Here is a 23,119-nt window from a genome sequence, read left to right as displayed (position 1 = left end):
CCCCTGCTCCCCGAGATACAGCCCCCTTTAGGGGGTGCCGGTATCCCTCTGCTTGGTTTAAAGGGCCCGATTACGTGATCGCGGCCTGTAAACCAAGCAGAGCAGAGGGATACCGGCACCCCCTAAAGGGGCCTGTATCTCGGGGAGCAGGGGGTCCCCAGACCTGAAACCAGTGCGGTTCTGCGGGGAAGGGGGATGGGGAGTGGGGGGGTAGGAATCGCACATGGGATTACACAGGGCATTGATAGCTCCATGCAGGATCCAAACCTCGGCTTGTGACCCCGGGAGCAGAGAAGCGTTCTCGTGTGGTAACGGGGGAAGGGAGCAGCGCTGATTGAGACGACCCTAGGGAGCGATTCATGATAGCGAACGGAGCCCTGTACACCTGGTTCCTGGTGATCGTGTCTGGCAGTCCTGAAGGAGTCCACGGAGACTTGTTCCAGTATCCAGAACCGGATGGTGGTGATAAATTCACAAACTGCTTTTTATATATTTTAATCTTGTGAGTGCGATTCCTACCCCCCCACTCCCCATCCCCCTTCCCTTATTTTTAATAAATGTCATGCAGTATTATGCTATGGGGCGTGCGCTCTCTCTCTTTTTCTGTTTTTAGATATCTGTGGAGTTGGTTTACCCCGTGTGAGAGCAGCCCAAGACCTCTTTATCTACATCGAATACCTATCATTATGGACTAATTATTGAAGGACTGGTTGGACTTTTTATTATTTTTTCTGTTTCTTTTTTCAGCACGTTTATGCACTGTTATTATATTGATATTGGTTGTGTTTAAATAGAATTTAATAGGTTATACAATTTAAAGATATATATATTTTTTATAATTCATACACTTTACACGAATCATCTATTGATGGAACTATACAGTAGTTTAATCATTTCACCATTTATCACAGTACTGTTTTTTGGTGCTACAATTTTTTGTTTTTTTTATATAGATAGATAGATAGATACAGTATACAGTATATATACACACAGATGATGAACCAATATACAAATACATGTAGAATGGTTATCAAAATCATACTGTCCTACAAATAACGCTTCTCTATACAGACAATAATAATAATCCATTTAATAATCCTAACTGATCTTACAATACTGTATAAAACATAACATTCCAATCCACACAGTACATTGCATTTACATTGTATAAATGATGCATAAAATCTATGCACCATATACATTCTGCAAATGAATGTTAACAATATAATTGCAAGCTACTCTACCAGTAAATACGAACACTTCCAAACAAGTCAACTATTTTAACCAATCAAGTAAACAAAAATCAATATATACTGTAAGTACCAACCAGAAAACACAATTTAAAACCAAAGCTAACCCTTACAATACCAAGGATTACATCTATCTAATTGTAAAAAACCTTATACATTATACACAGCATTGCAATAAACAACATACATGATGAACAATACAGTACATTCCCCGTATCTCCCTGCCTTCAGTGTAATCTGTTTAAAGTCCCCTCCCCCCTAATGTTTCTGTTAAACAGATTACACTGAAGGCAGAGAGATTTAAAGGCCTAAAGCCCCCTCCCCCCTAATGTTTCTGTTAAACAGATTACACTGAAGGCAGAGAGATTTAAAGGCCTAAAGCCCCCTCCCCCCTAATGTTTCTGTTAAACAGATTACACTGAAGGCAGAGAGATGTTTCTGTTACCAGTAAATCTCCCTCCCTGCATTGCTGTCAATGCAGTGTATGTAAATGTGGGGAGGGGGGACGGGACCCAATGTGCATACTGTGAGGTCTAACCACCCTCACCCCCTACCCACATACCGTTACCCCCCCCCCCATCCTGGCCATGGCCCCTCCGCTTCTGCAAAACAGACACAAAAATAAAAACATACAAAGTAATGTCCCCTAACCCCTTAATCACCATAGCGGTTATTAACCGCTACAGTCATGAAGGGGTTAACCCACCCTCACCCACCACTCGGGATGCCTACATACCCTCCCACACTAACCCCCCCCCCCCCGTGAGGCCTAACCACCCAGTCAGTACCCACAAGGGAGGCCTACCCACATACCGTTGGGGAAACACCCCACCCCCAGTACCCGCAATAAAAACAGTACAATGACCCACAATAAACAGCATTATATTTATTAAATACATTACCCACCCCCTGTGCCCCCCCCATAAATACAAGATTTATCCTTTTACATACAGGGTTCATAACGCAGCCCCACGCTAGTCCCCGGTGGGCTGGCAGGGCACCTGGACAGACCTACAGTTTACCAGCAGCCCTTTTTACACAGGTTCTGGAGGCCTGCTGGTGGATCCTGCCAGCACCATGGCCCCCAGGTGGTCTCCTTGGGTCACCATGAGCCACAATTGGGTCTCCACGGTAGGCCCAAGGATGTCTGGGAGCCCCGGGTCAAACCCACAGGTGTCTGCGGGGCCTCTGGTGGTTCCCTCGGGGATCTGTGGAACTCACGGGTGCTCACTACGGGTCCGCGGTGCCCCCACAGAAGTGGGACCACACATCGTCATCCCCGCAGACTACGGGTCCGCGGTGCCCACACAGAAGTGGGACCACACATCATCATCCCCGCATGTGTCACCCGTGGAACCACCAGCCTGATACCCTTGGGATACCCGAGAATACCCGAGGTGGTCTCCAGAGGTCCCACGCAGAACCACGGAAGTAACCCTGAATGTAAAAAAAATAAACCTGGCCTATACATTCAATACATACACCCTCCCCCCAACACCTACAGTACAATAATGTGCAAAATAACTATTATCCAGATATGGATAATAGATTAATTGCCCATTATTAAAAACATTAACTAGCATATACAAATAAATAAAGTACTACTGACCTCATCAATACGAAGTGTCCGTCGCCAGCTCCTTCCTTCCTTCTCTTGCCCACACAAGACATAGCCAATACCAAGCCAATACATTGCAAGTACATTCAGATATCAATTAACCCCTTAAACACCTTATCGGATAATAACCGCAAAGGTAATTAAGGGGTTAAGCCACACAGGCACGATACCCACCCTTCACCCATGAATTTGTACTGTGGCTTCATCATGCAACTATATATATATATACTGTATATATATATACATACAGAGAGACAGAGAGAAAGAGAGAGAGAGAGAGATATATACAGTATATATATATACACACACGTTATATACACACCCATGATAAACCAATATACAGTACAAATAAATGTAGAAGGGTTATCAAAAGCATACTGCCCTACAACCAAACACTTCTCCATACAGACACTACATTAAAATCAATTTCCTTTAAAAATCCTAACTGATCTCACAATCTACTGTATATGATCACAAACCAATGAAAAACCTCACATTCCAATATATATGATGCATAAAATCTATGCACCATATACATTCTGCAAATGAATCAACCAAGTAAAAAAAAATCAAAAGCCAATACATTGCAATTACATTCAGATATCAATTAACCCCTTAAACACCTGATCAGATAATAACCGCAAAGGTGATTAAGGGGTTAAGCCACACAGGCCCGATACCCACCCTCACCCATGAATTTGTACAGTGGCTTCATCATGCAACTATATATATTGTGACAGAAACCAGGGGATGGTAATAAATTCCATATATAGGGCTAACAGGATACTGAACAGTTTCTATCCTGTCTGGCCTGGGAGTGCAGCCTTATAATACATGCACTCCATCCCACAGTTTGGCAAGCGCTGGAACTGAGGGATGAGAGATCCAGACCATAGTTTGTCTGGCTGCCTGATTTCTGTCACCTATCATGCTAATTAGAAATCAGGTATGTAAGACTGATTTCCTGGTTGCTCTTGTCTCTTCTCCAGAGCCTGGAAGGCTGCTGAACACAGTGGGGAGAAGCCTCTTCCCCACACAGGTTCAATCGTTCTGTTCATTTTGCTAAGTCTGCAAAAGTACCTTGTTTTGTTGTTGGAAAGTGGAAAAGCCACTTCCACCCTGAGTTAGGGAAATCTAAGTTAAGTTATCGCTCAGGTGAGCAGCTTTTGTTTTGATGTGTTTTGTTGTATGCACTGTGGCAGTCTCAGTGCCTGGGACTGAATAAACCAGGCCCAGCCTGTTTAAAGGAACAGTACGTGACGCCTCCTCATTTTAACCTACCCTAAAAGACCGTGTTCTAACCGTCCCGGACAAGCGGCGGAGCCCCGGAGTAAGCTGTTTGTCACATATGGTGGAGAATGCGGGCAGAACACTAAAAGGTCTGGGGGTTAAAGAACTTTAAAGAAAAAAAAAAAAAAAAAAAAAAAATTTCTCTCTCTCCAAACAAGATGGAAGACGGGGTGAGTGCGCTGGTACGCAATGTCGCTGTCCAGAAAGACGCGAATGAAGCTCAGCAACAGGCGAGTGAAACCCAGCGACAGCTGTTAATAGCCCAGCAAGAGACTAATACAAACCAGCAAGAGACAAACCGCTTGCTGAGAGAGGAGCAACAGCGGTTCGCTCAGGGCTTACAGCAGGAACTCGAGATCCTGAGGGAGACTATCAGTAACCTTCCACTGGCAGCGGCAGCCCCAGTTCCGAAAATGACCAGGGCAAGCCACTATCTTCAGAAGATGGGACCCTCGGATGATGTGGAAGCCTATCTTCTCACGTTTGAACGCACGGCACAGAGAGATGGATGGCCAGAAGCTGAGTGGGCTGGTCTAATCGCACCCTTCCTAAGCGGCGAACCCCAGAAGGCTTACTTTGATCTAGAGCCAGCCGAAGCTAACGTCTATGCAAAATTGAAGTTCGAGATCCTCGCCCGCCTCGGCGTAACCACGGCTGTTCGCGCCCAAAGGTTTCACGCATGGTCCTTCACGATGGATAAAGCCACCCGAAGCCAGATGTATGACCTCATCCACCTCGCCCGGAAGTGGCTACAACCCGAGATCAACTCAGCAAGCCACATCGTGGAACGGTTGGTCATGGACCAGTTCTTGAGGAAACTTCCCTCTGCCTTACGCCGTTGGGTCAGTCGGAGTGACCCCCACAATGCGGATGAGCTTGTGGCCCTCGTAGAAAGGTACAATGCAGCAGAAGAGCACCCGCAACCCACAGTCGTGGAGCAACCCCACTTCCCGAGGTTCCAGGACTCTTCCAGAGACGGTAAAAGGGTACCGGGGTTAAGGGGAGCTGAGGAGCGGCGACCACCTTCACGCAGCACCAGCAACAGTGGTTCGCACACTAAGGGCAATAGCCAACATGGGGAGCCGGGAAAAGGCTCTAAGTGGGACACAGACTATGTACCTAAATGTGTAAATTGTCATGAGAGGGGCCACACAGCAAAAATCTGCCCACTAAATGATGAGCCCATGCAATGCAACAGCGTGGAACCTTATTCGCTGTTGTCCCAATGTATGCGCCCTAGCCCAGAGGACCCCTTGAATAACCATCTGTGGGCATTTGTAAAGGTTAATGGTAAGAGGGTTCGGGCACTTCTGGACTCTGGGAGCATGGTCACACTAGTGTCCGAATACCTCTTGCCCATTAAGAAGAAACAGGGAAACAGTTCACAAAGAATGGCAATTTGTTGTATACATGGGGATAATCATGAATATTCCACTGTTGATGTTTTTTTTGAAACAGAGTTTGGTTCTTTAGATTTCAAGGTGGGTATTGTACCCAAACTGGCACATGATGTGTTAATAGGGACCGACTTTCCCCATTTTCTAAAAATGTGGTCCCCCGCTCAGAATAGCGCCCAGAGTTCAATAGCGGACCATAACGAAGTATTAGAAGAAATAAATCCTTTCTCGTTTTCAGAAATGGAGGTTGACGAGGGCCCAAATAAGAAGGGGGAAAAGGAGGAGTGCTGTAAAATTCCCTTCCCCATCACTACTTTGGTAGGGAATACCCCAAATCAAGATGTTGATCAGACACTTACCACCCCAGAACCGGATAAGACCCTCGCTGACCTAGAGGTCAGTCCTGGGAGTTTTAAGAAGGCCCAGTGGGAGGACCCCACGTTAGCGGTAGCAAGGGGAAATATACGGGACCTGAATAGTACTCCTGGCCAACCAGATAGGTCACTTGCTTATCCCTACTTCGAGGTAGAGAACGACCTAGTATATCGGGTTGATAAAAGGAAATCAGTTACAACTAAACAATTGTTGGTACCACGGACATTCCGTAACGTAGTATTACACCTCGCACATAGTCATCCATTGGGGGGACACCTAGGGGTGGAAAAGACAAAGGAAAAGGTTCTCTGAAGCCTCTATTGGCCTGGGGTTCTGGCAGAAATTACGAATTATTGTTCCTCATGCCCAGCATGTCAGATCACCGCCCCGTTCAAGGCGTACCGCAGCCCATTGGTACCCCTTCCCATAATAGAGGTACCATTTGACCGGATTGCTATGGATCTAGTAGGACCCCTAATAAAGTCTGCTAGGGGACATCAGCATATATTGGTAATATTAGATTATGCTACCCGATATCCGGAGGCAGTTCCCCTACGTAGCACCTCTGCCAAAAACATAGCAAAAGAGTTGGTAGTTCTGTTTTCCCGGGTTGGAATTCCTAAAGAGATTCTATCTGACCAGGGAACACCATTTATGTCCCAAGTAACAAAAGAGTTATGTAAACTCCTAAAAATCAAGCATCTCAGAACCTCAGTCTATCATCCACAAACAGATGGTTTAGTGGAAAGGTTCAATAAAACCTTAAAGAGCATGTTACGCCGGGCGGTCGATAAAGATGGGAAAAACTGGGATTGTTTGTTACCGTACCTGTTATTTGCCATTAGGGAAGTTCCCCAATCATCCACAGGCTTCTCCCCGTTTGAACTATTGTATGGCCGACACCCAAGGGGCTTACTGGATATAGCCAAAGAGACTTGGGAACACGAGGTTACCCCTTACAGAAGTGTAATAGAGCATGTTGCCCAGATGCAGGACCATATTGCTGCAGTCCTACCCATAGTGAGGGAACACATGGAGAAAGCTCAAGAAGCACAGAGGAATACGTATAATAAGGGTGCTAGGGTCAGAATTTTTTTTCCAGGTGATAGGGTACTAGTTCTGGTTCCCACCGTGGAAAGTAAATTCCTTGCTAAATGGCATGGGCCATATGAGGTCTTGGAAAGAGTGGGAGAAGTAAATTATAAGGTAAGACAGCCAGGTAGGAGGAAACCTGAGCAAATTTACCATATAAACCTACTCAAGCCCTGGAAAGATAGAGAAGTCTTGTCAACCCTAGTAACCCCAGGTCCGTCAGAGAGTCAAGAAACTGACCCAGAGGTTAGCATAGCTGAAACCCTGTCCGTTCATCAGAAACAAGAGGTTCAGAATTTAGTGAGAAGAAACAAAGAAATCTTCTCTACACAGCCAGGTAGAACTAGCGTAATTGAACATGACCTAGTCTCTGAACGGGGGTCCGAGTTAACCTTAAACCGTACCGAATCCCAGAGGCCAAAAGAGAGGCTATAAGTTTAGAGGTTAAAAAAATGCTAAAACTAGGCGTAATTGAGGAATCCCAAAGTGGGTGGAACAGCCCTATAGTCTTAGTCCCAAAGCCAGATGGTACAACAAGGTTTTGTAATGACTACCGGAAACTAAACGCGGTGTCAAAATTTGATACTTATCCTATGCCCAGGGTAGATGAACTTGTAGAGAGACTGGGCAAAGCCCGATATCTCACAACCCTAGACCTAACAAAAGGGTACTGGCAGGTTCCCCTCACAGAAAGGGCAAAAGAAAAGACAGCCTTCTCAACCCCAGATGGCCTCTTTCAGTATAGGGTGCTGCCTTTTGGCTTACATGGAGCTCCCGCCACATTCCAAAGAATGATGGATACAATTTTAAAACCACATGCTCGGTATGCTGCTGCCTACCTGGATGATGTGGTAATCCATAGTGAAGATTGGCAATCCCACCTTCCAAAGGTCCAAGCTGTGCTCGACGCAGTTCGGTCTGCTGGACTAACTGCTAACCCCGCTAAATGCACCATTGGTCTGGAGGAGGCCAAGTATCTGGGGTATTCTATTGGCAGAGGTTTACTCAAACCCCAAACACTCAAAGTGGAGGCGATACAAGGTTGGCCAAGGCCAGTTACAAAAAAACAAGTAAGGACCTTTTTGGGGTTAATTGGGTACTATAGAAGGTTTATTCCCAATTTTGCAACTAAGGCAACCCCACTAACCGACCTCACAAAAGCAAGAGGACCGCTTATGGTAAAGTGGTCCCCCGAAACCGAACAGGCCTTTAGAAGCCTGAAAGAAGCTCTCTGTGCCCAACCAGTGTTGGTCACACCTGACTTCTCCAAAGAGTTCGTAATCCAAACCGACGCATCTGAGGTAGGGCTGGGGGCGGTACTCTCCCAGGAGTCTCAAGGTGAGGAACACCCCATCCTTTATTTAAGTAGGAAACTAAATCCCCAGGAGAAGAATTACTCCATAGTAGAGAAAGAGTGTCTCGCAATAAAGTGGGCTGTAGAGACACTCAAATACTACCTGTTGGGGAGAAAATTCCGGTTGGTCACAGATCATGCACCCCTTACCTGGATGTGTCAAAACAGGGAGAAGAATGCTAGAGTGACCAGGTGGTTCCTAAGCCTACAACCCTTTAAATTTTCTGTGGAACACAGGTCAGGGCACAAACATGGCAATGCTGACGGGTTGTCAAGGATGCACTCCCTAATATCCATGGTCGCTCATCCCTCGGGGTCTGAGCTGGGGGGGAGGATATGCTCGGTATGCTGCTGCCTACCTGGATGATGTGGTAATCCATAGTGAAGATTGGCAATCCCACCTTCCAAAGGTCCAAGCTGTGCTCGACGCAGTTCGGTCTGCTGGACTAACTGCTAACCCCGCTAAATGCACCATTGGTCTGGAGGAGGCCAAGTATCTGGGGTATTCTATTGGCAGAGGTTTACTCAAACCCCAAACACTCAAAGTGGAGGCGATACAAGGTTGGCCAAGGCCAGTTACAAAAAAACAAGTAAGGACCTTTTTGGGGTTAATTGGGTACTATAGAAGGTTTATTCCCAATTTTGCAACTAAGGCAACCCCACTAACCGACCTCACAAAAGCAAGAGGACCGCTTATGGTAAAGTGGTCCCCCGAAACCGAACAGGCCTTTAGAAGCCTGAAAGAAGCTCTCTGTGCCCAACCAGTGTTGGTCACACCTGACTTCTCCAAAGAGTTCGTAATCCAAACCGACGCATCTGAGGTAGGGCTGGGGGCGGTACTCTCCCAGGAGTCTCAAGGTGAGGAACACCCCATCCTTTATTTAAGTAGGAAACTAAATCCCCAGGAGAAGAATTACTCCATAGTAGAGAAAGAGTGTCTCGCAATAAAGTGGGCTGTAGAGACGCTCAAATACTACCTGTTGGGGAGAAAATTCCGGTTGGTCACAGATCATGCACCCCTTACCTGGATGTGTCAAAACAGGGAGAAGAATGCTAGAGTGACCAGGTGGTTCCTAAGCCTACAACCCTTTAAATTTTCTGTGGAACACAGGTCAGGGCACAAACATGGCAATGCTGACGGGTTGTCAAGGATGCACTCCCTAATATCCATGGTCGCTCATCCCTCGGGGTCTGAGCTGGGGGGGAGGATATGTGACAGAAACCAGGGGATGGTAATAAATTCCATATATAGGGCTCCCAGGATACTGAACAGTTTCTATCCTGTCTGGCCTGGGAGTGCAGCCTTATAATACATGCACTCCATCCCACAGTTTGGCAAGCGCTGGAACTGAGGGATGAGAGATCCAGACCAGAGTTTGTCTGGCTGCCTGATTTCTGTCACCTGTCATGCTAATTAGAAATCAGGTATGTAAGACTGATTTCCTGGTTGCTCTTGTCTCTTCTCCAGAGCCTGGAAGGCTGCTGAACACAGTGGGGAGAAGCCTCTTCCCCACACAGGTTCAATCGTTCTGTTCATTTGGCTAAGTCTGCAAAAGTACCTTGTTTTGTTGTTGGAAAGTGGAAAAGCCACTTCCACCCTGAGTTAGGGAAATCTAAGTTAAGTTATCGCTCAGGTGAGCAGCTTTTGTTTTGATGTGTTTTGTTGTATGCACTGTGGCAGTCTCAGTGCCTGGGACTGAATAAACCAGGCCCAGCCTGTTTAAAGGAACAGTACGTGACGCCTCCTCATTTTAACCTACCCTAAAAGACCGTGTTCTAACCGTCCCGGACAAGCGGCGGAGCCCCGGAGTAAGCTGTTTGTCACAATATATATATATATATATATATATATATATATATATATATATATATATATATATATATATATATATATATATACACACACACAGAGAAATATATATATATATATATATATATATATATATATATATACACACGATGAACCAATATACAAATAAATGTAGAAGGGTTATCAAAAGCACTGTCCTACAACCAAACACTTCTCCATACATACACACTAAATTAAAATCAATTTCCTTTAATATTCATAACTGATCTCTCAATCTAAATCATCACTAAACCTCTGAAAAGCCATTTAAACAACTTTCATTCCAATATAAATGATGCCTAAATATCTATGCACCATATACATTCTGCAAATTAATCAAACATGTAAACAAAAATCAATTAGCAATCATTATTTACATCCCTAAACAATTCACACTAGATCCCGAACAATAAAACCATTAACAAATTCATGCCTAGAGCAGAACAATTAAGCCTTTGAAAAAATATAAGTACCGACAAAAATACAACCTTTACAAACCAAGCCTATCCCTGACCTTCCTCAAACACACAATACAATATCAAGGAATACATCTATCTAATTTTAAAATACTTTAAACTCATAATAAAGCATACAGTAGCAGCATACACAAAATAATTTAAACACATCTAATCCAGCTTTTAAAACAACATCATTTCTTACCCTGTACTGTACTGTATGTATATATTTCTCTAGACATACTGTATATACATACATACATACAGTGGCAAGAAATGATATACCACAACAAAAAAAAATACACATGTTAAAAAACCTTTTGAAAAAATTAACAAGTTAAATAAAATACATTTCTTTACTGTAGTTCAGGGAAAAGGGAGACCAAAAAGTGCACCAGCACAAACGGAGCAGGAAGAAACCAGGACAAAAAAATGATTAAAAGGGCACTTTAATGTGGCAAAAGACCCATCCAATGCATTTCGAACGTCGCAGCGTTCTTTTTCAGCGTTCTTTTTTTGCGACGTTCGAAATGCATTGGATGGGTCTTTTGCCACATTAAAGTGCCCTTTTAATCATTTTTTTGTCCTGGTTTCTTCCTGCTCCGTTTGTGCTGGTGCGCTTTTTGGTCTCCCTTTTCCCTGTATTGCATTGAGTAGCTGCACAGCCTGCCTGCCTGCCCTACCAGGATGTGAGTATTTGCATATTTTTCAGGGGAACCTGCCAATGAGACTGGTGGTGAGTGGGTTGCACCACACACCACCTGTCTTCAGGAGGATAGTACCCATTATATGACACAATAGGTACTATATCAATTGTTAGTACCCTGGTACAGTGGTCTGGCTTATTATCATTTTGAGATATACCTGCATTTGAGCGCTTCAGCTATTTTCCACTTTACTGTAGTTCACTTACCATTACTTGCCCCCACCGACTCCCGTTGCGCAGCTTACTCACGAACCAATCCACGAACAGGAACCCATAAAATAATAAACATTATTCTAAAAATCCAAACCAATCCACGGGTCTTCTACTTGTAATCCATCTTTATCTTCATCTGTGTTCTTCTTTCTTCTATCTCCTTCCAGCGGGGCGGGGCAGGGCGGGGTCTTCTCCCAGTCTGCGGCCACGCCCTTGTCTTTTTTCTTCTCCGGAGGTCCTTCCTCCGCGGCATCTGGTTTCAAAATGAGACAACATAGGCTTTTAAAGGCCTATGACGTCACATTTTGCGTCATGGTTCCCACGGTCCTGATTGGGCCGTGAAAACCATGTGTTTTGGCCGACAAAAAAAAAATGATGACGTCACTTAAAGGGAATGAAAGCACAGCCAATCAGAATGGCTTTGCTTCAATTGCCTTTAAGATGACATCATGAAAAGGCACATGGCCGCCCTCACATGGTATGGTAGCCAATCAGAGCGTGGGAACTCCATCCCTACTCTGATTGGCTACCGTACCACGTGACAGGTTTTCATGACATCACATCCTTTCTCCCCCAAGCCCCTGACACATGGTATACCAGAGCCAATCAGAGTAGGGATGGAGTTCCCACGCTCTGATTGGCTACCATACCATGTGATCATTTGATGTCATCATTTTTTTTTTGTCGGCCAAAACACATGGTTTTCACGGCCCAATCAGCACCGTGGGAACCATGACGCAAAATGTGACGTCATAGGCCTTTAAAAGCCTATGTCGTCTCATTTTGAAGCCAGACGCCGCGGAGGAAGGACCTCTGGGAAAGAAAGAAGACCAGGGCGTGGCCGCAGATGGGGAGAAGACCCCGCCCGCACCGCTGGAAGGAGATAGAAGAAAGAAGAACACAGATGAAGATAAAGATGGATTACAAATAGAAGACCCGTGGATTGGTTTGGATTTTTAGAATAATGTTTATTATTTTATGGTTTTTATTTTATGGGTTCCTGATCGTGGATTGGTTCGTGAGTAAGTTGCGCAACGGGAGTCGGTGGGGGCAAGAAATGGTAAGTGAACTACAGTAAAGAAATGTATTTTATTTAACTTGTTAATTTTTCAAAAGGTTTTTTAACATGTGTATTTTTTTTTTTTGTGGTATATCATTTCTTGCCACTGTATGTATGTATGTATATATGTCTAGAGAGATATATACATACAGTACAGTACAGGGTAAGAAATGATGTTGTTTTAAAAGCTGGATTAGATGTGTTTTAAATTATTTTGTGTATGCTGCTACTGTATGCTTTATTGTGAGTTTAAAGTATTTTAAAATTAGATAGATGTATTCCTTGGTATTGTATTGTGTGTTTGAGGAAGGTCAGGGATAGGCTTGGTTTGTAAAGGTTGTATTTTTGTCGGTACTTATATTTTTTCAAAGGCTTAATTGTTCTGCTCTAGGCGTGAATTTGTTAATGGTTTTATTGTTCGGGATCTAGTGTGAATTGTTTAGGGATGTAAATAATGATTGCTAATTGATTTTTGTTTACATGTTTGATTAATTTGCAGAATGTATATGGTGCATAGATATTTAGGCATCATTTATATTGGAATGTAAGTTGTTTAAATGGCTTTTCAGAGGTTTAGTGATGATTTAGATTGAGAGATCAGTTATGAATATTAAAGGAAATTGATTTTAATTTAGTGTGTATGTATGGAGAAGTGTTTGGTTGTAGGGCAGTATGCTTTTGATAACCCTTCTACATTTATTTGTACTGTATATTGGTTTATCATGGGTGTGTATATAACGTGTGTGTATATATATATACTGTATATATCTCTCTCTCTCTTTCTCTCTGTCTCTCTGTATGTATATATATACAGTATATATATATAGTTGCATGATGAAGCCACAGTACAAATTCATGGGTGAAGGGTGGGTATCGTGCCTGTGTGGCTTAACCCCTTAATTACCTTTGCGGTTATTATCCGATAAGGTGTTTAAGGGGTTAATTGATATCTGAATGTACTTGCAATGTATTGGCTTGGTATTGGCTATGTCTTGTGTGGGCAAGAGAAGGAAGGAAGGCGCTGGCGACGGACACTTCGTATTGATGAGGTCAGTAGTACTTTATTTGTATATGCTAGTTAATGTTTTTAATAATGGGCAATTAATCTATTATCCATATCTGGATAATAGTTATTTTGCACATTATTGTACTGTAGGTGTTGGATGGGAGGGTGTATGTATTGAATGTATAGGCCAGGTTTATTTTTTTTACATTCAGGGTTACTTCCGTGGTTCTGCGTGGGACCTCTGGAGACCACCTCGGGTATCCCAAGGGTATCAGGCTGGTCGTTCCACGGGTGACACATGTGGGGATGATGATGTGTGGTCCCACTTCTGTGGGGGCACCACGGACCCGTAGTCTGCGGGGATGACGATGTGTGGTCCCACTTCTGTGGGGGCACCGCCGACCCGTAGGTGCGGGGATGATGATGTGTGGTCCCACTTCTGTGGGGGCACGCACGGACCCGTAGTGAGCACCCGTGAGTTCCCCAGACCCCCGAGGGAACCACCCGAGGCCCCGCAGACACCTGTGGGTTTGACCCGGGGCTCCCAGACATCCTTGGGCCTACCGTGGGGACCCAATTGTGGCTCACGGTGACCCAAGGAGACCACCTGGGGGCCATGGTGCTGGAAGGATCCACCAGCAGGCCTCCAGAACCTGTGTAAAAAGGGCTGCTGGTAAACTGTAGGTCTGTCCAGGTGCCCTGCCAGCCCACCGGGGACTAGCGTGGGGCTGCGTTATGAACCCTGTATGTAAAAGGATAAATCTTGTATTTATGGGGGGGGCACAGGGGGTGGGTAATGTATTTAATAAATATAATGCTGTTTATTGTGGGTCATTGTACTGTTTTTATTGCGGGTACTGGGGGTGGGGTGTTTCCCCAACGGTATGTGGGTAGGCCTCCCTTGTGGGTACTGACTGGGTGGTTAGGCCTCACGGGGGGGGGGGGGTTAGTGTGGGAGGGTATGTAAGCATCCCGAGTGGTGGGTGAGGGTGGGTTAACCCCTTCATGACTGTAGCGGTTAATAACCGCTATGGTGATTAAGGGGTTAGGGGACATTACTTTGTATGTTTTAATTTTTGTGTCTGTTTTGCAGAAGCGGAGGGGCCATGGCCAGGATGGGGGTGGGGGGGGTAACGGTATGTGGGTAGGGGGTGAGGGTGGTTAGACCTCACAGTATGCACATTGGGTCCCCCCCCCTCCCCACATTTACATAAACTACACTGACAGCAATGCAAGGAGGGAGATTTACTGGTAACAGAAACATCTCTCTGCCTTCAGTGTAATCTGTTTAAAGCCCCCTCCCCCCTAATGTGTGTTTCTGTAAAATCTCTCTGCCTTCAGTGTAATCTGTTTAACAGAAACATTAGGGGGGAGGGGGCTTTAGGCCTTTAAATCTCTCTGCCTTCAGTGTAATCTGTTTAACAGAAACATTAGGGGGGAGGGGACTTTAAACAGATTACACTGAAGGCAGGGAGATACAGGGAATGTACTGTATTGTTCATCATGTATGTTGTTTATTGCAATGCTGTGTATAATGTATAAGGTTTTTTACAATTAGATAGATGTAATCCTTGGTATTGTAAGGGTTAGCTTTTGTTTTAAAGTGTGTTTTCTGGTTGGTACTTACAGTATATTTTGATTTTTGTTTACTTGTTTGGTTAAAATAGTTGACTTGTTTGGAAGTGTTTGTATTTACTGGTAGAGTAGCTTGCAATTATATTGTTAACATTCATTTGCAGAATGTATATGGTGCATAGATTTTATGCATCATTTATACAATGTAAATGCAATGTACTGTGTGGATTGGAATGTTATGTTTTATACAGTATTGTAAGATCAGTTAGGATTATTAAATGGATTATTATTATTATTGTCTGTATAGAGAAGCGTTATTTGTAGGACAGTATGATTTTGATAACCATTCTACATGTATTTGTATATTGGTTCATCATCTGTGTGTATATATACTGTATACTGTATATATCTATCTATATCTATCTATATCTATATCTATATCTATATCTATATCTATATCTATATCTATATCTATATCTATATCTATATATATATATATATATATATATATATGTATACAGTATATATATATATATATATATATATATATATATATACAGTATATAGTGTATATGTATAGGGATTGTTATTATATATATACTGTATATATATATATCCAGTATATATATACAGTATATATTTATTTCTCTTCATGTATTTATTTATTTATTTAGATTTATTTATTATTTGTGGGGCTGCTGTGCGTGAATTTTTTTTATTGGGGGTGAGGGGGGTGTTTGGCCCTTGGTGTGAGTTTAGGACTTGCAGCAGCAGCACAATTAATAAATAAATCTAATAAATAAATAAATAAATGAATATAAATAAATACATTTAAAATACATTTTATTGATAGTGTAGATGTGCAGAGGGTCTCCAGAGCAGAACCGCACTGGTTTCAGGTCTGGGGACCCCCTGCTCCCCGAGATACAGGCCCCTTTAGGGGGTGCCGGTATCCCTCTGCTCTGCTTGGTTTACAGGCCGCGATCACGTGATCGGGCCCTTTAAACCAAGCAGAGGGATACCGGCACCCCCTAAAGGGGGCTGTATCTCGGGGAGCAGGGGGTCCCCAGACCTGAAACCAACGCGGTTCAGCTCCGGAGACCCCCTGCACATGTACACTATCAATAAAAATGTATTTCAAATGTATTTATTGTCATTTATTTATTTAGATTTTTTTTTTTTTTTGGCGGCTGCTGTGTGTGTATTTTTTTTATTATGGGTAGCGGGGGTGGGTGAATGGGGTATTAGCCCCAACGGTGCTTGTTTAGGGCTTGCTGGGGGGTAGCGGGAGGGCTTAACCCCTTCATGACCGTAGCGGTATTAACTGCTACGGTCGTGAAGGGGTTAAGTGCACCCGCAACCCCCCCTCAAGTCCTAAACTCACACCAAGGGCCAAATACCCCCCTCACACATCCCAACTACCCACAATAAAGCGGGCACGGTGGGTTAACCCCTTCATTGCCTTAGTGGCTATTCGCTAAGGTAATGAAGCAGCATTTCTGTATTTTTAATAATATTGAGCAGGAGCAGGGGTGGTCCCTGAGCATTAATTTCTGGCTCAGGGAACCCCCTGCTCACTGTACAATATTATTAAAATACAGAAATGCTGCTTCTTTACCATAGCGCATAGCCGCTAAGGTAAAGAACGAGTGTTTATTTATACTGTATACTGTATGTGTTTTATTTATACTGTACATGTGCAGAGGGTCTCCAGAGCAGAACCGCACTGGTTTCAGGTCTGGGGACCCCCTGCTCCCCGAGATACAGGCCCCTTTAGGGGGTGCCGGTATCCCTCTGCTCTGCTTGGTTTACAGGCCGCGATCACGTGATCGGGACCTTTAAACCAAGCAGAGGGATACCGGCACCTCATAAAGGAGGCTGCATCTCAGGGAGCAGGGGGTCCCCAGACCTGAAACCAACGCGGTTCAGCTCCGGAGACCCCCTGCACATCTACACTATCAATAAAAATGTATTTAAAATAATTTTTAATGTGCCGATGTTTGCGCAGAAAGAGAGCAGCGGATCTCTCTCTGCTGCAAACACATCTCGCCCCCGCTGCCCATACAGTAGTATCATTTATGTATGTGCATATACAGTACTGTATGTGTACAGTACTGTATGTTAGGGCTTATAGGGGTTGTTGTTATACAGTATATATATATATATATATATATATATATATATACATATATATATATATATATATACTGTGTATATACAGTACTGTATATATATATACTGCATTACAATTCATGAATTTATGCTATCTGGTGGACACGCGAAGCATTGCAGCCTATTAAATCCTGATCATTTCATTTAACAGATCAGGCCCCCGTCAGCCAGGCATGAACCGTGGCTGGGAAGGCAAACGCAACGGGTCTTGTCAGAGGTGAGGAGCGGCACATTCCAGGTATCTGCCAGGTACAAACTGGGCATTTGCTCGAATAAAGTGTGTCGCAGCAGTACATCAAATTCAGATTCATCCTCCTGATTATCTTGATCTGATGAATCCAATTCACCTTCTGACACCTGAAAGCATTCTATGTCTGATTCATCAGATGAAAAACCTTTTCCCTTATCCAAACTGGTTTGGAATCTTGACCTTTTTTGCGCAGGGTTAACTGCTTGTTGAACAGCAGCATCCAGGCTCTGCTTAACTGCCTCCTTCATTAGTACAAGGAAGGTGCTCATCTGCTCGTTAGAATCCCCCGCTGCTGCCTTAAGGCAATCTTCACACAGCTTCTTTCCCATCAGAGCTGGCTTCTCGCATGCAGCGCACCATTTAGTCTTTTTAGTGACTTTTTTCTTATGCTGCAGGGATTCCCCAGTACCCTTTGAAGATTCTGCTTCCGGAAGGGTAACCACCGAGCTACTTTAATAAAAACAAAATAAATACTAAATATACACCTTAATGTATATAGATCCTCTCTCTTTCCCAAAATACTAAAACTAAGGACTCACCTAGTCTTGGGAACTGATCCTTTAGGAGTCTCCATCTTTGATTCCATATCCAGCACTTGGCTTCTCCCTGCTGAGCGTTCCATGCTGCAGTTTCTCTTACACACACACAGCAGCTCAGTTGCTCCTGTGACTTCACCACAGTGCTCGTGCATGGCTTGCGTGTCTGCGCACGCACCTGCCGTCCGGCACGTGACGCTCGCACTCCCGTGCGGCCGCATGCACTGTTCCTCCTACCGCAGCATTCCAGACGCTAATGCGGTCAATCTGAGCCTTCGCACAGCTCGCAGCTGCTCCCCCCCCCCCGTGTGTACCGGGTTCCTGGGGTTCCCCCGACTCCTGGGGGTCTCTGTCTTGCCACCCTCAGGGGCGCGTCGATCGGAGCTTCAGGGCAGAGGTTGAGGTCCCTGGATCGCTGCACTAGTTGCAGTTAGGCGAGTCCCATTAGAAAACAAAAAATCCTACTCCTAGCTGTGAGGACAGGAAAAAGACTAAGGTGCAGGTAGAGGGAGGGGCCTTTTATGGCCTACCTGCAAAAGTCAATTTCCTGCCCTACCTAGAGTGAGGAGGGATTAACCCAAAGGTGCCCACTGCCAGGGTGATCAGGAAATTAAGATTTAATTGGCTTTTGGGGTATGTGTCATTTACCTGCATTCTACCAACCAGAGAAATTAAGATTTAGGCTTTTGGGGTATGTTTGTGAGGTGACTCCTATCAATTGAGAGAGATTATCATTTCTAATTAACTATTTTGTATGTCTGAGTTGATTAGACAAACCCCTCCCTTAAGTGTTAGTCAAATGCATGTGAATAGAGTACTTAAGTCACTGTAGCATGGCTGTGAGCCATAAGGCTGTGTAACATCAAAAGCGTCAACAAGAGTTAATTTTGGAGTCGAAATTGGAGGTGAAGATTGGAGGAAGATCTGGATGCTGCATTACAACGTAGCCACTGTGATACATTAACTTTTAACATCTGTGATTTATTTATACACTTTTATCCTCCAGTACCTTGGAACTCTCTCCTCCTGCATCTCACTATACCCTCCATATTTCGTTTTCTGTTTACTGTTTCCTTACTCCTTTGTGAACATCTCTGTTCTCTCCAACTTCCCCACTCCACCATTATTTATACACCGTTCTCCCAACAGCTTCTTTACCCGTCAATAAAAAACACCCACACAAATCCTCTATTCACACCCTCTATCTACTCCTTCCTGCTGCTGGGGATCTCCCCATAGCCTGAAGCCAGACATACACACCTGATCTCACTCATGCCTCCCTGCCACCTCTTCCCCTGTTAATTATTTATTTATAAAATATTTTACCAGGAAGTAATACATTGAGAGTTACCTCTCATTTTCAAGTATGTCCTGAGCACAGAGTTAAACAACAAAACAGGTAGCGCTAACCGCAATGTGTGTGGTGTAGTAACTATTACCTTATATATTAATTAAAACTATACATAAGGGGCTGCCTAGGACACAAAGCCTGACCCCCTGGTCAGGAAAACAGTATGGACAGGGAATAGTTCCGTGGGCGCCTATAAAATTTTACCACTATAAAGGATATACGAAAACCAAGCCTGTTGGTTGTGAAGATTGTTGATCCTCACGGTGGGCTTGAAAACAAAGAGAAAGCACAACACATAGCGTAATACTGTTGAAACATTAAACAAACAACATATAAGACAACATATAACAGCTGAATACTGAAATGGTATTTTTAGGACAATAAAATCATTTAATAACAATTAATATTTACTATAATGCACAATTTGCATGGACACATAGATTTAAGCAATGAAAAATCTGAATAGGTGGTTCAACTGCTCCGTAGCACCAATGTTGATGATAGCAATGCCTACTCACCAGATGGAATAGGTTTGCAGGCAGTGGATATTTTAGAGAGTATCCCCTCTCATCTGTGTGCTGCTCTCTGCTTAGCTGGCTTCTCTGTCGGCTCGTGGGTGCAGCTCATCAGCAGGGACTCCTGCAGCTCCAGGAAGCACGTCTGAGCAGATAGAACTCAGCTGCAGCTGATTCAGCACGATGTCAGCCACGGACCACCGTGAGCTAGTCTATCTGCTGCTCACTGCTAGCTGGCGTCTCTATCCGCTCGTGGACGCAACTTGTCAGCAGGTACTCCTGCAGGGCGCCAAGCAGGGCGCTTGAATAATGGAAAACCGCAACAGCTGGTTCAACTCGTCGGCGGCTATAAGAGATGGTTAGCTGGCAGCTCACGTTGATTCACCGATGTACGGGGGTACTACACCAATGTGTGCGGGGCTTGAACCTCCACCCTACGCGTTTCAAGAGCGATCTGCTCTCTTCCTCAGGGGCATATACCCCTGAGGAAGAGAGCAGATCGCTCTTGAAACGCGTAGGGTGGAGGTTCAAGCCCCGCACACATTGGTGTAGTACCCCCGTACATCGGTGAATCAACGTGAGCTGCCAGCTAACCATCTCTTATAGCCGCCGACGAGTTGAACCAGCTGTTGCGGTTTTCCATTATTCAAGCGCCCTGCTTGGCGCCCTGCAGGAGTACCTGCTGACAAGTTGCGTCCACGAGCGGATAGAGACGCCAGCTAGCAGTGAGCAGCAGATAGACTAGCTCACGGTGGTCCGTGGCTGACATCGTGCTGAATCAGCTGCAGCTGAGTTCTATCTGCTCAGACGTGCTTCCTGGAGCTGCAGGAGTCCCTGCTGATGAGCTGCACCCACGAGCCGACAGAGAAGCCAGCTAAGCAGAGAGCAGCACACAGATGAGAGGGGATACTCTCTAAAATATCCACTGCCTGCAAACCTATTCCATCTGGTGAGTAGGCATTGCTATCATCAACATTGGTGCTACGGAGCAGTTGAACCACCTATTCAGATTTTTCATTGCTTAAATCTATGTGTCCATGCAAATTGTGCATTATAGTAAATATTAATTGTTATTAAATGATTTTATTGTCCTAAAAATACCATTTCAGTATTCAGCTGTTATATGTTGTCTTATATGTTGTTTGTTTAATGTTTCAACAGTATTACGCTATGTGTTGTGCTTTCTCTTTGTTTTCAAGCCCACCGTGAGGATCAACAATCTTCACAACCAACAGGCTTGGTTTTCGTATATCCTTTATAGTGGTAAAATTTTATAGGCGCCCACGGAACTATTCCCTGAGCACAGAGTTAAGACAAATAATACATGGTAACAAATACAGTTACATAAATGAACAGGGTATACATTATATACAGGACATTGCATGCACAGTTAAAGAAAATATATATTATGGGCGTATGAAACAGTTACAGACCAGATTAAAATGTGAGACAGCCTTAGATTTGAAAGAACTTAAACTGGATGTGAGTAGGTTGGTGGATGTGAGTAGGTTGTTCCAGTTTTGGGGTGCACGGTAAGAGAAGGAGGAACGGACGGATAATTTGTTGAGCCTTGGGACCATGAACAGTCTTTTGGAGTCAGATCTCAGATAAGTGCTGCATGTGGTAGGGGTGAGGAGCTTGTTCAGATAGCTGGGTAGCTTGCCCATAAAGAATTTAAAGGCAAGACAGGAAAGGTGAACTTTGCGCCTAGACTCGAGTGATGACCAATCTAGTTCTTTGAGCATTTCGCAGTGATGTGTGTTGTAGTTGCATTGGAGAACAAAACGACAAATTGAATTGTAAAGGGTGTCAAGTTTGCTAAGGTGGGTTTGAGGTGCCGAGCCATATACTATGTCTCCATAGTCAATAATTGGCATTAGCATCTGCTGTGCGATACGCTTTCTGACAAGGAGACTTAGGGAGGATTTGTTCCTGTAAAGTACACCAAGTTTGGCATAGGTCTTGGTTGTCAGGGTATCAATGTGCATCCCAAATGTTAAGTGGGAGTCAAACCACATGTCCAGGTATTTAAAACTAGTGACAGGGGTTAGGGTGGTGTTAGTGTTGGTTCTGATCTGGAGCTCAGTTGCTGGAAGCTTTAAAAATTTAGTCTTGGTCCCAAATACCATTGTTACAGTCTTGTCAGTGTTTAAAAACAGTTTGTTGTGGGAAATCCAGTTTTCGAGTCTCAAAAAGTCAGACTGAAGTATGTGTTGAAGGTCAGAGAGGCTATGGCTGTGTGCATATAGGATTGTGTCATCTGCTTACATGTGTATTGAGGCTTCCTTACAAGCTGTGGGAAGATCATTGATGAACACTTAGAAGAGTAGGGGTCCCAGAACAGAGCCTTGCGGGACACCACAGGTGATATCCAGGGGGTTGGAGTTAGAGCCTGAGATGGACACATGTTGGGATCTACCTGATAGGTAGGACTGAAACCAGTTTAAAGCATGCTTCCCTATTCCACAGCTATGGAGTTTGTTAAGCAGGATAGCATGATCAACAGTATCAAAAGCATTTGCAAAATCTAGGAATACTGCACCAGTGAGTTGTCCCCGTTCCATTCCACACTGAATTTCATTGCAAACTTTTAGCAGGGTAGTTACGGTGGAGTGTTTGGGGCGAAAGCCAGATTGGAATTGGCTAGGGAAATTTGTCTTGGAATAGTAATCGCTTAGTTGGGAGTGGACACATTTTTCCATGACTTTGGATAGAATTGGGAGAAGTGAGATTGGCCTATAGTTTGAGACAGTGTTTTTGTCCCCACTTTTGAAGATTGGGACAACTCTGGCAGTTTTCCAGGTCAGACAGGATAGAGTTGACTATGGAAGCAATTGGTTTGGCAATTGCTGGGGCACCAAGTCGTAGGAACCTAGATTGTAGTAAGTCAGGTCCACATTGGCTGCTTAGTTAATGGTGTTAACCTTTTCATTTAACACTAACCTTCCTTAAATTTTACCCCACAAATCAAGCATCCCAATAGCCTGCACTCATGGCTATTGTCCCACACTCAGTCACTCCTACCACCCATTGTGACCAAGCACTGCCATCTACA

At 44.2% G+C, this 23,119-nt stretch overlaps 1 protein-coding gene across 2 annotated transcripts in view; it reads right to left on the bottom strand.

Moving 5' to 3' along the window:
• The window catches only part of ANO7 (anoctamin 7), a 291,143-nt gene that overhangs the window by 107,992 nt on the left and 160,032 nt on the right, over positions 1–23,119 (bottom strand). The window lies entirely within an intron of this gene.

The sequence above is a fragment of the Ascaphus truei genome, chromosome 14 (genome assembly GCF_040206685.1).
Source record: "Ascaphus truei isolate aAscTru1 chromosome 14, aAscTru1.hap1, whole genome shotgun sequence".
Taxonomy (NCBI): domain Eukaryota; kingdom Metazoa; phylum Chordata; class Amphibia; order Anura; family Ascaphidae; genus Ascaphus; species Ascaphus truei.
This window is presented reverse-complemented; position numbering and strand designations above follow the sequence as displayed.